Genomic DNA, 17020 nt, shown 5'->3' on the forward strand with positions numbered 1-17020 from the left:
TGTATAATTTTGTTATCTTTATTCATTTTTATTTATTGAGCGAATCTCATCTCTTTATATCGGATGAATGAAAATCATTTTTATTAAATTTGATCGTCGATAGACGCAAATATAGTCGCAATGGCGATGAGATCATCGACGATGATTCTTTACGTACGGCTGACGCATATTTTATGCCCGCATAGCACGTGAAGCAACGAACTGCCGGAAGGCTCGATCGCCTGACAAACTGCCGAACGATTTTCGCGTCGCGCCGTAAAATTTTGGTCGATTGCCGGTATTCCCTACGTACGCGTACTAGTGATCGATGGGTCGCTCGTGGATGCGTGCGAGGCCAGGCGCGTTTGTTTTAGACTATACAGTTTTTTTTAGCACAAGCTTTTCGTTTCTCTCTTTCTCCCTCAACCCCCTGCGGTCGTTCGCCAAGTGCTGGATTAAAAAAAACAAGCTCGATAGCTAAAACCGCGTAAACCGTTTGCATCACGCGAATTGTAAACAATGCTAAAAAATCTAAATGTAAGTAACGCTGCGGCTGCATTTTGCAATCGGGTATGATTTTGGCCGGTCTGCAAAAATCCGCATAGCAAATTTCCGAGATTTTTCCGGTTTTTCTAAGCTCCATATCACAGTTTACATTTTTATCAAATAATTATGTTTTTCAGTCACCAGTCCGTTTGCCTCCACTGGTCGGTTAATGCAAAACGTCAAGTCTTTTTAGACTCTTTGTTTCCGTAATTTTCACGTATCGGATACGTCGCATTATTTTATCAATTCGTTGAAAATGTGCGCTAAGTTTGAGTAACAAGAATGCTAGCGAGGTTTTCTATGCCGTCAATAATGCAATTTACGAAACGCATAATGTTACTTTTATGCGATACCAAATACGCGTATTCGCGTTCATCCAAACAAAAATACACACACGGTGATATCCATCGTACGGCGGGGTATGTATGTGCGCCAGAAGCGTGATAAAGGCGTCTGCGTAGACAGATAAACATTCATTCCGTCCTCCGTTAATTACACGCTGCGTTATTTATCGTGCTCATATATATAATGCAAGGGTCAAAACGAATTTATACGGCCGCATCGAATTGTTCAGTGCATTACTTTCGCGTCGTTCGCATAATTGATGCGATCGGCCCAGCGCCGATTCTCAATTAATATTAACGCGCCGCCGTTATTAGTGTTATGAATCATTCGCGCAAGGTAGTCCGTGCGGGTGGTGCTATTATCTACGAATTACCGAACTAACGTTCCTGCCGAAACGGAAACTGGCGTGTTGTAAGATCTCTGTGCTCGTCCGACTTGTGTGACAAATGTGCGAGTTAGAAGGAACTTCCGCGATCACACGGCTGCAATGCTGAAATAGAATTAATGTTGCACGAAATATGGATGGATAAATCCTTATCGAGTACGCACATAAACCTCGCTAATAATTATACTGCAAAATACTGATAAAGTACTGAAAAGTTGCCGCTTTTAGCAATATTGTTGTTGCACTGTAAATGTCACCATTCTCTTTTGCGTAATATATTAATTAGGTCATTCGTTATTTTTAAACAAGAATTACCGTACATTTAATTATGGAATCTGTTGTAAATAATGTAATTGTCACTTGTACGCGGTCGCTGGTTACGTTTCATAAATATAACGATAAGATAGAAATTTGAGCGTGCTTTTCTCTTTTAAACGAAGGCTCGAAAGATAAGGTTTTTCTTGCGATAGACGACGCGTCGTAATTGAACGAAATCTATAACGAACCAATCCAGACTTAGAAAGTCGAGCGATACGAATGGGTCCCTTGAAATTTCTATTAACCTAGAGAAGTGTGAGGTCATTAAAAAAAAAATTTGGATAAAATAATCTTCTGATAAGAAGGGTCGGAATGCTTCCCAGAACATGGGACGAGGTCTAACTATGTTTACGTGGCTTATCTATCTCGGTACCCTCTGACACGTGTGACTTATCAACCAGATTATCGAGCTTTATTGGGTCTCGTGTTGATTTTCGAATTTACATAAATCTCGATGTATTTAGCAATGCGATAAGCGTGGGATCGAGATCGTGGAATTACAAGAGACGTTATATTGTGTGATAGTTTTAACGTATAACTCAATTTTTTTTCCCAGGCCAGATAATGCGGCAAGCAATATAAAGTACAAGAAGTACGATAATACGTTTCGCAGGAATTTTGTTAAATTTTAAATCTGCAATCCGATCCAAGCAACGCTGGTATTCGTCTATTGTAATCACCGTTCCATTGCGTTTAATTTCGCCCTTCGTCAGGCCTGTCCCTTTCTCACTCGAGCTTTTTATTTGCCCCAGTAATATCACGATACTAAGTGCCTGCCTCGTCACGTGGGTAAATAAGGGACGGCCGACTACCATTCCCCCGTCGTCGATTTAATGCGCCGGGGCCGCGATCTGTGTTTGGACAGCGTTAGAGCGCTTCCATAACAGTTTTTCCTCTTTACCACGCAAACGAGACAAACGATGGAATGGCCATTGGCGAAAAAACGCGGCGTGCCGCGGCTCCTCTCGGATTTCGCGAGATCCCTTTAAATTCCCGTTTAGACCAGTAAATCGAGATGTCGTCTCTCTACTGTCGAATAGCGCAATACTGTGAAGGGATACGCACGATGGTGAATGGTTTACTGTCGGGATTAAGCTGGATATTTTGTACGATGTTGTACATTTCTACACTGCGCAGCTCGTATCTGAGTATTGATTTATTGTAATTTACGTGTACGTGCATACGAATTCAGTTTGACTAATGATGAATTGTCAAAACAGTGGCTGAGCAACGAAATAAATTCAGCAAACTGAATTTTCTACATTTTTAAGATGGTTCCTACATTTTCCAGGCAAAATATATTTCCTAAACGAACGGTCATCTTTTTGGCACGAATGCTTCGAACTAATTAATATTTAATCGAAGCCTGATTCAATTTCGATCCGTGAAAGTAACGGCGCGATCGCGAGTGCAGATGGCTCCGATCATAGGCGCAAACTTTCGCCATTGATGTGACTCGAAATCGGCGCGAGCTTTCCTTCCGATATTCGCGAGAGTTAGCCGAGGAAAGAAGCGAAAGCTGGCTTTCCGCTCCCTCGTCGGTCGCGCGGTATACGCGAAACACGTACCGCTCTACCCATACCCGTGCTGAAATATAAGGTTACGTATGTACGCGGCTGCTCTCGCGGGTTCCGGTTCACAAAGCACGTCCCTCCTGTATCCTATTCGTCGGTTATCTCGTCGGTTATCTGCACGGTCTAAGGCGCATGCTGCGGCAAGCCTTTAGATTTAGTAGATCTCTCCTTCTCTCTCCCACCCTCTCTCGCCATCTGTCCCTCTCTTTTGGAGCTGACCGTCCGTTAGTTACGTGGGCTCTAGGTATCCTCACATAAATTTCTGTATCAGACAATGGGTAATTGTGCGCGATCCACCCCCGTGTGTGCATGCGCCGCGGCGCGCCGGTGTGTCCGACCTACCTGCCCGCACGAGCGAGCGAGTGGCTGTAACACGCGGATCCTAGCGCGTACACGCTTTCGCGCTCACACGTGGCGCGTGTATATGTACGAGGTGAACCACACATGCCGTGGTGCGCCCGCAGCGAAGTGTGAGTGGGCGTTGCTCTTCGAGATGCCAGATCCACCGTGCAGATAGTCCAAGTACAGCCTGAGTTACGTTCTCTCCTTCGCCCTCTATCGTTTCCCACCCCCTTCTCCCCTTCCTCTAACTTGTCCCTTCCGCAGAACCGTTCGTCCTCCTCATTCTCTCCTTCGCCATCGTGTCCGAAACTATGCGCTTCAGCGTGCCATCGAATTATCATGTGGTCCTCGCGCCCTTAAATTGTTACAAGATCCGACGGAAGACCGGAAGGAACACTTAATTTAAATGATCTTTGCACCGCGGTGTATTTAGATCGATCGAATAGCGAGTAATGTAACAAGACTGAATTCCTAAAATGCCTTAAGCTATCTTTATTTTCAATGCGTTACATGTCGCGTTAACAAATTGTATTCGCGAATTGTTCCACAAAATGAAAAAAATTCGCGGAAAATGTCAATTTCCGCGAGGAGAAAAATAAGTAGAAGAAAATTTTTGCACATTATTCACCGTGATCGCGTAATGTCACATGGCGCAAGTATGATGAAAATAATACGTGTCGTGAATGCGGTCAATGTACTTTCGCCATCCAAGACGAGCGCGATACGATTTTAATACTTTGACGGAGTTTCCAACGTTGCCCCATTTTCACAATTCTCCACCACCTCCAGTGGATTTTAGTTAGAAAAAGAGAATGAGAGAGGGAGAGAGAGAGAGAGAGAGACCGAGAGGCAAGCGAATCTCGAAGTCCCGGAAAATCTGAAACTCTCGAGCGAGTCGGGCAAGCCGAGCTTTACGTTGCTGCGAGAAATTCGAAAATCTCGAGAATGGAACTGCCATTAGCGTCGCCGTTTGCGCGAGCCGGCTCTCGTTCCATACGCGGATACCCACCGCACGGTGAAATTGAACGGAATAACGTGCGTGGCTCGACGTTTTCCTTTGTTCGGACGGATTTCACCGGGTCCAGCTGCCCGGTGTCCGGCTACATCGCGTTGGGGTTTCGTTACCCCCCCCCCTCCTCTTCCTCCTTCCTCTCCCCCTCCGACATTACCATATTCCGCGCGTTGCCGCTTTAATATCACGCTGTTTCATGAAGTGCCCTGTCTCGCGAAATTACTTTCGCGAGGCTGTGCAGTATTAATCCGGGCGCCGGTTCCACGCTCCAGGGCGTATCTCGCACGAGGTCTCTCCCCGTATCTCCTTCGCATTTATTCGTCCATCGACAGATCATCGAATTAACTGGCGGTAGCACCACGAGGCACAAGACGTAACTTACGATATCGTTAAGATAGTTCGTGCACTTAAGATAGTTTGACGGTAATTCCATCGATGGTCCTCGCTTGAGGAAAGCGGAAATAATTTTCAGCGATATATAGTTATCGCCGAGGGTGCTGTACACGTTACGTATATTCAAATGTGTACATAAGTGTACATAAATTTTACATTGACATTATAATCGGGAAATATGGTGCATAAAGATTTTCATTGCTCTTTATGATTATACGTGGATCGATATATTAAAATTTTATTGAGGCCATATTCAATTTTCGATGCTTTGTTTACACACGAGTAACGCGTCCTCTTATCGCTGTACATAAATTAAATGTTATCAATATTAATATTTATCAAAGAGCCTCACATATATAATGGCATTTCCCCACTAATTATTTCATTTCAAGCGCGAAAGGATTACACTGTCGTATAAACATCATATTTGTCAAAGGAACGTTTTTATCATTTGCAATTTATCGTGCATTGCGAGTTTTACTAAAAGGAAGGCACATAAGTAATAAAAATAAAAACTGCGAGTTCAAATGAACTGCGTTATTAGAATGTTGAACTGCATTTAGTATGTAATGAAAACGTTACGTTAAGCTCTACGCATATGAATGTACTGATATACAAGTTTTAATAGCAATTTATCAAATCTTGTCATAACAAAATTATCATGCAAATAAACCGTTCTATGAAATTTATTTGCTAAAATAAACTCCCGCTTGTTCATTTTTTAACATTTTATTCTCATTATGAATGCATACGGATAATCATTTATCAATTACGTTTATATCCATTGTTCTCTATTAAAAAAATGTAATTATTGTTAAAATTAATTTTACCTGTATTTGGTTTCAATTTTAAATCAATATATTTAAAATTATTACATTTAAAATAAAAATTTAATTTCAACATATTATGAAATAAATGTTTTAAAAGATCGCAATATTAATGACATCACACAAAATCATTGACAACTGACTGCAGATTTTTTACATTTTAAAGATGAAAAATGATATTCTTGAGGGCGTATTGTGTCATATTAATATGTAAAATATGTTTCTTTTTTATGCGACAACAATTTAGTCTCTGCGTGCACAATGGAGCGGTGGGACCGACCGACCTTCTTAGCAAGTCAAGTTCGCCCTTTACATCCTTAAGACTATTGTCTCGGACTTGTAGAGCAAGAAAATCGTGTTCATTGTGTCGCACGTAGATGACACGCGACATCGACTGTATGTTCCATTTGTACGTATATTACATGTACTGAAAAACCGAAACATTGTTGCTCATCGTGTTAGACAAATTAGTATCATGTTCTTGTTGCACTGCTCTTGTAGCTCGTCGTTTCTCTTCTCTCTTGTCCGCAATTATGTGTTTGCGAGTTGTATTGTAATCCAACCAGAGGAGTGATAAGTTTTGTCATGAATTTTTTTCATCGTATGAAAAATAGTAATAATTAAAACAGTTTTTTTAAATTAATAATTATAATATATTAAACATAGTTTTGTTCTAGTTATTATCTAGTTTATATTTAATCTTTAACTCAATGAATTATAATTTTATCATTGAACTACGATTATTGAAGAGCACATTGCAAAAAAATGTAATTAAAAGTATATATCGTAACTAAATAGAAAGAGAAATTTGATTTTTTTATATTATTTGTCATATTTTTGTAAATAAAATTAAAAAAAAAATTTATAAAAAATCCAGTACATCTATCTCTTTTTATCAATGTCTAATTTAATGAAAATTTGAAAATTTTTAGTGATATAAATTTTTCTCCGTTGTGTGTGTGTGTGTGTTTTCGGAAACTTTTCTCTTGATGAAACGGCGAATATGTTTGAAGAAGAATGCGCGAAACTCAAGCGAACTGTTAAAGGTCAGAGAAACCTTGCACGAGGATAGACGAACCAGCCCAGAATTGAGTGGAATAAGAGAGGGAATGCGGTCGTTACTTGCCACGATGAGTCTGAGAGTTGGTTTCCCATGGGAGCCATCTTCAAGCTAACGGCTCCCCAGGAGTAGATATGTATCCCAGCTAACCGGGGTTGGTGGTAGTCCTCCCGTTCGTCCTGTGGGTCTTGGTACTTTCGTTCGCTTGGAGGGTTTATTTCCTAGGTGAAAGTATTATTGGTATAAAGGCACAACGTTTCGGAGAAATACCACTAGCGCTCTGCATTCCTTTACATCATTTATCTTCATGGCGTAGTAATTGTCGGATCGTGATTGCACGCTTGTCTAATATAATCGACAAGATTTTATTCATCTATTTTATTCATACATTCTCTTTCTCTCTCACTCTTTCTTCCCCCTCCCCCTCCCTCTCTTCTGCAGTTTCATAAGGCGAACACGACTCGGAGGATTTTTCCAAGTGCTATAACGTTCCGCGCTGATCCTTGTTGCAGATTATAAGTAGAAAATCCCCTATGCGGGCGTTTAATCAGACCTACAAATAGGAATTAGTGTTGAGCCGCGTACAAACAATGGCGGGAGCGGTTGATTGACTTTTCGCTTCTTGCAGTAGCTCCTCGCACTCCGTATCGTGTCATACCTATAGTACGCCGCCGCCTTCGTCGGACCCCTCTTATTTACCCCCGGGTACAACAGGACCTACGAATCCCTATCGGTTAGTGCGGTAGGGCGTGATAATCCTGCCCCAGAATGAGATCGCGCGTCGGCCTGTCAGATGAGATTTTCCCGAAAAGCACTAACTTCCATCGGCTTTCCTTATCGGATTACGTGGCCGAATCCAGACGATTGAAACTTGGCGCGCTGTAACCGATCCGGGAGACCGATTCTCTCATCGATAACAGCTGCCCAATGCGCAATGAGTACCGTGCAATTTAGATCAGAAGGTTACGATAAGCTCTGGGCGGATATACGATAATGATTCGACAGCTGGCGCGCTTTGTAGACGGGTATAGGAAGTCCAGGAAAAATAGATTATCTGCCGATCGCCAGAATGTTGCATAACCCTCAATTATTCCACACATTTGCCGATATATAACTTTTGGCTGTGATGTAATATAATAAAATTACAAAATGTTATTTATGGGATGATATAAAGCGAATAATAATATACAATCCATCTGAAGTACCATTAATAAAATAACGTGATATTTCCATAATATTGCGATTTGGTGTCAAAATGCAATATTATTATCGTACGGCAGGTATGTACATTTTTAGCGACTATTTGTGTCTCATATTTCATCTTTGGATTACACACGGCAATAGCTAAAACACATGAATCTTCCGGTTGAAATCATTTCTAGAAAGCAAGTACCTCTTGAATTTCAACGTCGATATATTTGATCATCATTATACCATACTGTGATCGGAAGTTCTACTAATTTCCTCGATATATATACCCTTACGGTCTGATAATTCGTGCTCCGGATCTACGCTCGACATCATCGGGCCGCGTACGATGGCGACGATATATGAATTCACCCTATAGGACATATTTATTCGCGGTTTAATGCACGAAAACGGGCTGAAATGCGTGCGCCGCGACGCGACGCGGCGCGGCGCGCCGCGCCGGCGTGTTCGTTGAAAAGCAATGATATAACCAAGTTGTTTTGTTCGTGTTAGAGCGCGTAGCGCGTTACCATGAGAGTGCGATGGAATTCGCTCACGCACGTCGACACAATCGGACAATGGAGCGATTAACTTGCGTTGGCGGGTCCGTTGTTTATCGTACGGGTATTATTTGCCCGCCGGCAATCACACGCTTAAATTATTCGTCGCGGAACAAGTCCGCGCAGACTTTACATTGCTTTAATCGCTTGCCAATAATTTGACGACTGTCAATGCTGCAAACTACCTACCGCATTTTCCGCATTTCCGTCCGACACAATTTGATCCTTAGACACTCTCTCTCTCTCTCTCTCTCTCACACACACACACACACACACACACACACACACACACACACACACACACACACACACACACACACACACACACACACACACACACACTCTTACATTGATGATAAGTATATTATTTCATTGAGAATCGCCCTGCCATTTTATATACAGTTTAATTCGCAATTTGTTACGTTAACAGGACAGTAATTCTCATTTCCACAGCGGTCTATATGGGCATCTCAATTTTCTGCAACATAATTAATCTTATTTCGAAGCTTACAATTTATAATTGTATCTCCATTAACTCGACAACGCACAGAGGCAACATACGATGCGACGCGACGTACGAAATCGTCATGTCGCCGAGAATTTAATTATCGCTCGAAATTGAATTACTTTGTCAAAACAACAAACTGCCGTGACGCGCTGCAATGTAACGCGGCACAAAAATTTGCCCGTAACCGACCACACACACGCACACATACAGGTGGTTGCAGCCTGAGTCGTTTTACCTGACAGCGCGCTTCGGTGTAATGCAGTGTAGGGCACTCTGATCCTACCGAACAAGAAGCGCGCTTTAATAATTCTTTTTACGGCCTACGCTTAAGGATTACGCCGGTAGCCGGGGCGAGCGTTTAATTATTCATGGCCGAGGCACCGGGCAGCGTGACGATCGGTAGCTTCTCATTAACTCGTGACGGCGAGCTCCTTTTTTTTACGTGCCAATTTTTTACGGCGAGTTATGGCAGTCGGGTGAGCAGAAAATTGACTCGCGCTCGGCATCAGCGGCCGGCCAACAGCAGTGAGTGATTCTCCCGATTGCCTCTTTTCTCTGCGTCGGGTTTTTGACATACAAAAACGCTCGGCTCCTGCCTCCGTCGAAATATCGTTCTATCAAGTTTGTGCAATTATGTTATGCGCGAGACCTGTTTCTTCCACGAGATCGGACATTGAAAGACAATCGAATTAAACGCTTGATCGATTGATACGCACCTATTAAAATAATCGGAAACAATCGAGTGTTATTAGAGTAAAGACGCATTGGCTGGAATTTTGATGTATGTTTTTTATTTAAAAATATATCCCACAACTACGTTTAAAGTTGCCAGTCACAGACGTGAAGTATCTTTATAATCCTTTTAAATTTCATTCCCAACTCGACGCTTTTATTTATTTGGAAACAAGAACAAATGCGCGAATAGCGAAGCATCATTTAGAAAATTGGGAAAGAAATAAAATAGCAGCAGAGTTGTGTGCACAGGGTGGCGCGCAAAGATAGAAAGCAAGAGAGAGGGGGGGGGGAGTTCAGTAATTCGTCGTAACGCCACGCCAATAATAAATTTGTAAAATAAACAGCTCTGCTCGTTGCAACGCCGGCTGCATAATTGGAGTCGTTCGTTTAACTTTCGAACAGTCGGCGTGCAGCTCGCGAAACTTTCCCGATGCTGTCTACACGTCCACGGCAAGTGCAGGAGAGACGCGATGAGCGAGAGAAACGGAAAAGGAGGGTGCTTATGCTGCACCACCGTCAGCGTCATTCGAGGGAGGCAGGTGGTAGGCAAGCCATCGGGGTCGCCGATATTTCCGGAAAATGTAAAACCAGTCTTTTTCGCGGCAATTCTCGACACCCAGCGTCGCGGAACGAAGATACGCAGATGTAATCCGTCTATCAACACCGCTGCCTCCCCAATCTCTGTAATAACAGGCCTATGGAACTTTTTTCTAAAAGTAAAAACGCAACATGCAGCTCGCGCCGCTTAATCGCATTTTCTCCGTTTCGTAATCAGTATTGGTGAAAATTCCGCGCGCTGATTTCAAAGCGCTTTTTTAATAGGAAATGTCACTCAATCAGTCAGCTTAACAATGATCTCTTTAGCGTAATTCTAACGTACTTATACTTTTCTTCCTTTAACATCATTTTCTCATACCTCCGTCCCGTTATATAATCCGTCATTTCATTAAAAATATAACACTTGGTTAATATAACGTGTCATAGTGCAATACTCGGTCTACAAGCATTACGGACGTTATCGGATATCTGCATTTATTTAAGCACTTCCATCGAGGTATTTTTGTCTACGTAGGATGACCGGAATTACCGTCATCGTGCCAGACGGTCGCTCCGACGGACGCAATTAAAGGCAGTAATTTACAAGAACGGATAGAGAGAAGGGGGGTGGCTCGGGTAGCACGGTCTATCCATGGAGTGTGCCCAGACCGTATCCATCACGGCAGCTATCCACGCGCAGAAAGGGTTTGTTAGGGGCGAGATAAGAAAACGCGTACATGGGCTTCGCGGGGTGGCCGGAGGTGGTATGCAAATGCAGAGGTCACCCGGTATATATTGTGCCAGCCCCGACGTGTACGCACGCACACCACGACCAGGACGCCCCGTATCCTCCGCGTGGTCTTTGTTATTGTAATGCCCCGCGAAGATATCGCATTCCCGGTTCGCTTTAGTAAAGTCACCCACGGGCGTCCCACACGGCGGCGGACTCGTTTGCTGCTTTACTAAAGCTCGCACACGCACAGACGCGTACGCGTACGCGTGGATTCAAATTGTGCGGGCGTTCTCGTGCGTGCACCATCACCTGCTCGCGCGTTCACCTGCGCGCGCGTTAACATAAGTTGAAACCGATCGACGCCGGGGGTCCTTATATTAAATCGTCGGTACTCGAGAAATTGCGTCGAGACGGGAACTCTTGGACGTGGGAGGATGATCCGCTCTTGAGAGTTCGAAGAGGATCGCTTACGATTCGCGTGGAACTGAAAATGGCAATAGAATCCGTACGTCACAGAAATGTATGCTTGACCGTGAGATTTGGATGCGCATACAATTGGAATAAATCGCCTTTGGAATTGAAAGGTGTATACATAAAGGAGAAACTGACTAAACGAGCATTCGCTTTAACTGTATCATTGGTTCGTGATAATATTTGTTTGGTAATAGAAATAACATGTTTTTGTTTTGCTTTTATTTCATTCTTTGTTATTTAAGTTGATAGCTTTAAAATGTTTCAGAATAGTGATTCGTCGTTAATAATATGAAAATATATTTGTTGTCAAAACTAATTTATAAAGCATAACAAATGTTTGCGGATCGTTAAAAAGTTTTTTTAAAAAAAAAAGGAGTTGGGTGCTCTCTGAAAACACGAAAATATGAGTTTACGGTAAACTTCGATCGACTTTATGTCAAAAACCATTTATTCCATATAGCCCTTATATAGCCGTCTCTCTTAGAGGACAAATTTGTCCACTGCACTTTCCGTTGAGTGAAAAGCTATGTTCGTAGCCGCTGTATCTTGCATTACCGAAGAATGATTGCCACTAGTTACAAGTATAAAAAAGTTTGTGCGCGAAGAAAACACATAAAAAGAGTTAAATTAAAATATATTAGACAAATGACATTTGTTATTAAATGCAATTATAAATTAATGAAATCGAGTTTCGATTTGAATAAAACTGAACTAATTAAATATTAAACTATAACCAATTGTATAGCGATTTTCCGATATTATTCATCATGAATAATATTACACCACCCATACACCCAGTCAGGTTTACACGGAAGATTCGTATTTACAACTGTACGCTAAAGGTTCATCAATCAAATATCAAATTTGCAAATCAAATTTTTATTTGAAAAAACGAACAACAATAAGTTCGCAAATCTCAAACGTACTACCATAATTATATTACGTATTTATCTTCTTATTATGTATTGATGTATCGATGTGATCGATGCGATAATTCAACGTTCTCGGGACGACGCGTGACGAATGTCGCGGCAGATTAATTTTCGCTGTTTGTTCTTCGTTTTGTTTTTCCGTTTTTTCTCCGTCGACCGTCTCCGGCGAGCGCAAAGCTAAAGGATCTTATCGGCACGGTCAATCGCCGACGGATAAGGCCGGAAATCCGGCGCGTGTCCTCCGATAGCAGTGGCGGCTTCGCCCACGCTTTTCGCGCGTGGATGATGCCCCTGCCTATTTCTCTCTCATCGTCGCTCAGTTTTCCGCGACGTTACTGGATATATACCTTTCGCTCGTGCGGCGACATTCTCTTTGTCGCAACGAACGTGAAGCAGAGTGCCGCTTGTACTCTCCCAAGGGGGAATTTTCCCATCTCTCGTCGGACTCCTCCGCGCGCGTCTCCCTTTCTCGCGGTGTCCGTGATTCTTAAGCAAGTGTCTCCGCGCGACTGTAGCGAGACGGACGAGCGAAGCCATTTCTTTTATCTGCTTATCCTTATCTGCGGCTGCTTAAAACCCATACCCCCGGACCCTTCTTCGACTTGTTCCTCGCGGCTAGTTCTTCCTTACGTTCAGCTCGTTCTCTTACCATACCCTCGTCGTTTCTCCGTCGATTTACCGTTCTCATTAACCGAGCTTCATGCACAATGTAGCCAGTCGGTTCTTTTGTCCCTCGCCCTTTTCAGGACCAGGATTTCTAAGTGCATTTGCGCGCGAGTGCATGTCTGTGTGTTACACGATTCAGTGCGAATATAGCGCTATTAACCTCTTCGAATACCCCGAATCGTTCATCTGTATTTGCGTGCTTTGAAAAGTTGCGTGAAACTGCATTTTGCGTACTGGCAGATAATTTGACGCTTTGTTGTATTTTGTCTCAACGCAACATAACAATCGCTGTTTTCCCTCACTTCTGGAGCACGTATTTCCTCTGCATACCTTTGCTGCATCTCCGATTAATTTTTATATACTATGCGGTGTTTATTACACCGGGAGTTTTCGCTGATTTAATTAAATTCCTGCGCGCGTTGTTGCTGCTGAAGAATGTGGCTCTAATTTACGCTGGACATGTCGTCGCATTAATTAGGGACATCTTTGTTTATTATTAGACGGAATATTCATGTAAGTAAATTAATGCTACGTATATGATTTTAATGCTATACGTGCAAATAATCTCTTCTGAACTAATATATATACGTGCAAATAATCTCTTCTGAACTAATATATATATATATATATAGAGAGAGAGAGAGAGAGTTCTCACAATTGCGGGTCAAACAACCAATAAAATGAAGAGATATTTAATGGCGTAAGCAACGAATCGTTATCGAACAACTTTTGGTATTAACAAGAAGGGATCGAGAGTTAGAGTTCCAGTGTTCTCGGTATTAGCCGTAGTTAATGAAGAAGGGCAGCGGTGCAGCGACAGGAAGCACTCTGATGAATGGAACCAATTTACCGAGTTGGCGTCTAGTCTATTTTACTTCTTCCTAAGCCACGGACCTATTGATCTCCCACTTCTCTCTTATCGTTATCGTGCTATGTTAGCGCACTAGTACTCGCAACGGTCTTTAGTTAATGCCCTGTACCGAACATTTTTTCAACGTTCTCACACGTGTACAACTTTACGACAAAATTAATTTATAATGAATTATTTTGCTCGCTATGCTCCTTACCTTGTCTCTCATTCAGCTTTGACATTTTCAATTGCATTTTAATTGATTAAAATTAAAATTCCTAGCCGACAACAAATGCGTAACCATCTCTTTGATGTGCATCATATAAATTTGTAAACTTCATTTATGTATTTTATCGGAAAAATTATATTTATTAATCGTACTTACGCAATTTGTCAATATATTATATTTTTTCTTGAAAATATTCAAACGATTATTAGGTATTTCGTGCGGTCAAATAAATTTTGAGGTCGCGTGACGTATGAGATGGCCATGTTAAGTAACGATCATTAACCGCAGTCCGTGTGAATCAAGAATTCAAGAGATCGATATATCGAACACATGCTGGGTGATTTAGATTAATAAGGTTGCAGATAGGTGCAGCGCTGATGTTCCCTCAGCACTCCCTCGGGATGATGAGCTCCCGGGGATTCGAGGGGGAGGGCAAGGGGAACACCCAGTGGAACCAGTCGCACGGAGATCTACCTCGCCCGCGGGATAATCCTCGAAACCCAATTATATTTTACTGCGACTCGACTCCGACTTCCATCCCGGCTCTCTCAACCGCAGAGGAACGAAGACGAACGAGCGCCGTTTAGGCGATGAAATACGGATTAGCCGTTATAACTGGAAATTGCCACCCTCTACTTTCTCTCTCTCTCTTTCTCTCTGTCTTTCTCTATTGCGTCCTCTCCATCCAACGCCACCCAGAAAATCCTCTTCGCGAGAATCAGGAAAGCATCGTCGGCAGCAAATCCTTAAAGCATTAGTACTGGCGTGAAATAATTGTCCGTACTCAAAATTTATGTCATAATTACGCTGATAGTTAAATGGAATAAAGTTCGCGGTACGAATAATATATAGAACGTTTAACGAATTGTGAGTGTATATATATATATATGTGTTATTTATGTATTTATATATGTGTCATTGGCACAGCGGATTCTCGCCGTTCTTATCTGAGACCAAGTTTCCTTGACTCCTAATTATAAGGGGTTTATAAGTTCCGTCCGCTAATTTATATTATCTTTGTAACAAGTAACAGTTTTAGAGATGACGCTCCCCATTTACAACGCGCAAGATCATATTTGTGTGCTGGACTTGATAAATTTATTAACTCGAAAATCTGAATAGTCGTGTATTATATTCTCGAACTGTGTATACGATTATCAAGTAAAAGACTAAATCCGTCAAATGAGCATACGTATACTATTCGCCTTCCTGACTCGCGCAAAACCTCATAGCAGGAATATTCATAGCTTTTACAGAAATCTTTTGTGTATTCTAAGGAATTTTCGAGAGAATAGAAAAATATTGGCTCAGAATCGCGAAGTGGGTCAGGGATTCCTTAGGCAGTGTCTTCGCGGCATACCAGTCTCCATTCTGCGATCGCCTCATCCCCGGGTTTTCTGTTATTAAAAAATTCCCTTCCACCTTCCTATGGCTCAATAACATGGAAATTATTTGTTTTTTTTATTGAAGCCCTGCATCTCTCAATATCAAAGACATAATTCTCCCGTAAACCATGCGATCGCACGTATTATATGTGCGTGTTTATCTTTCGGTCCAAGAAATTCATCTCACTATTCTTCGGCAGAGTATGTTAATAAAATTATTTTACGATATTTCCATTAAAATTCGATCTTAGCAATAAATAAAAAGAAACTAAAAAAGTTTAATGTGCACAGGAATCATGTGTGTGTGTGTGTATATATTTTTTTTATTATATTATTACTTATAAGAATCTGTCTTATACATCACACATTATCTATTACAGTATTGTCATTTATTTGAGTGCTACATTGGACTTTGTTATATTACAAGGTACAATTGATCACAAAATTGTTATTATATCTCAAAATGCGATAAAGAAAAAAGAAAAGAGCATAGAGATTATCGTGCTGGGGGAAAGAAGAGAAGTAATCGGCCGAATGGCCCTTGAGCCGTACAATTACCCTGCTATCCTTTCGTTATCAGGACGATGCAAGTTAGCCAAGCAGACATGAAATGGCCACTATGTCTTCCCTATATCTGCGCTAACGAGTAAGTAGCTGTTACGGCGACGTTATCGTTTCTTTTTTCGAACGTAATTACAATTCTTTTCAATCCAATGGGGAAAGGCATATCGCGACGCGATAGACTCCCGTAAGTCTGGGATAACCTGATGGAGATATAGAAAAATTTTCGAGCTCACTTCCAACATTGTCTTGCACAGAGAAATGCGAAAATGCCGGTGCTGATTTAAATTTCTGATTCGCGGCTGACTCGAGAATCGATCGGCCGTGTTACAATACCGTCCGACATTGTCTCTTTTCATATCAAATTTAAATCGATGAGATGTATATCTTGCACATTTTTCCATTGAGTCGAAACAATTGATAATTTAGCCTCATATATGGATATCACAAATGAATTTTCATGAGCGAGGGGGAGAGGGAGGGAAATTCGATTCTAAGAGTGTCGTTGGAAAGTTTTTCGTTCTTAATCGAAACTCTGAGATGAATGAATTAAATTTCTCTTGCTCAATTAAATATATCTCGAAGGTGATTTATGATTTATGTTAATTTCTCTTTCAAGTTAGATCAGCTTTGATAAGGAAACTTTTATCAGTTATTAGAAGCATTATAAGTGAGATTATTGATTCTCCTGTGTGATACGGGAGATGAAATCCTTGAGAATATTCCAGGGGTGGACGAGAAATTCCTAAAGGAAAGTCCGTTAAAAAGTTATACCACCGTTGCTCGCGGCGGGCAACGCGGTATTACAACAGGGGTTGCCGTATTGATCCTGAAGGGGCGCCGCGCGCAACGTTCAGTTCTCGGGCATCTCCGACGATCTT

The 17020-nt window shown here is 41.8% G+C and overlaps 2 protein-coding genes across 10 annotated transcripts in view; one reads left to right on the forward strand and one right to left on the reverse strand.

Annotated features, from left to right (window-relative positions):
• The window catches only part of LOC105198996 (teneurin-m), a 535513-nt gene that overhangs the window by 294593 nt on the left and 223900 nt on the right, over positions 1-17020 (reverse strand). The gene's annotated exons all lie outside the window — the stretch shown is intronic.
• The window catches only part of LOC105198997 (sialin), a 197903-nt gene that overhangs the window by 67060 nt on the left and 113823 nt on the right, over positions 1-17020 (forward strand). The window lies entirely within an intron of this gene.

This window comes from Solenopsis invicta, chromosome 2 (assembly GCF_016802725.1).
Source record: "Solenopsis invicta isolate M01_SB chromosome 2, UNIL_Sinv_3.0, whole genome shotgun sequence".
In the NCBI taxonomy this organism is placed as follows: Eukaryota; Metazoa; Arthropoda; class Insecta; order Hymenoptera; family Formicidae; genus Solenopsis; species Solenopsis invicta.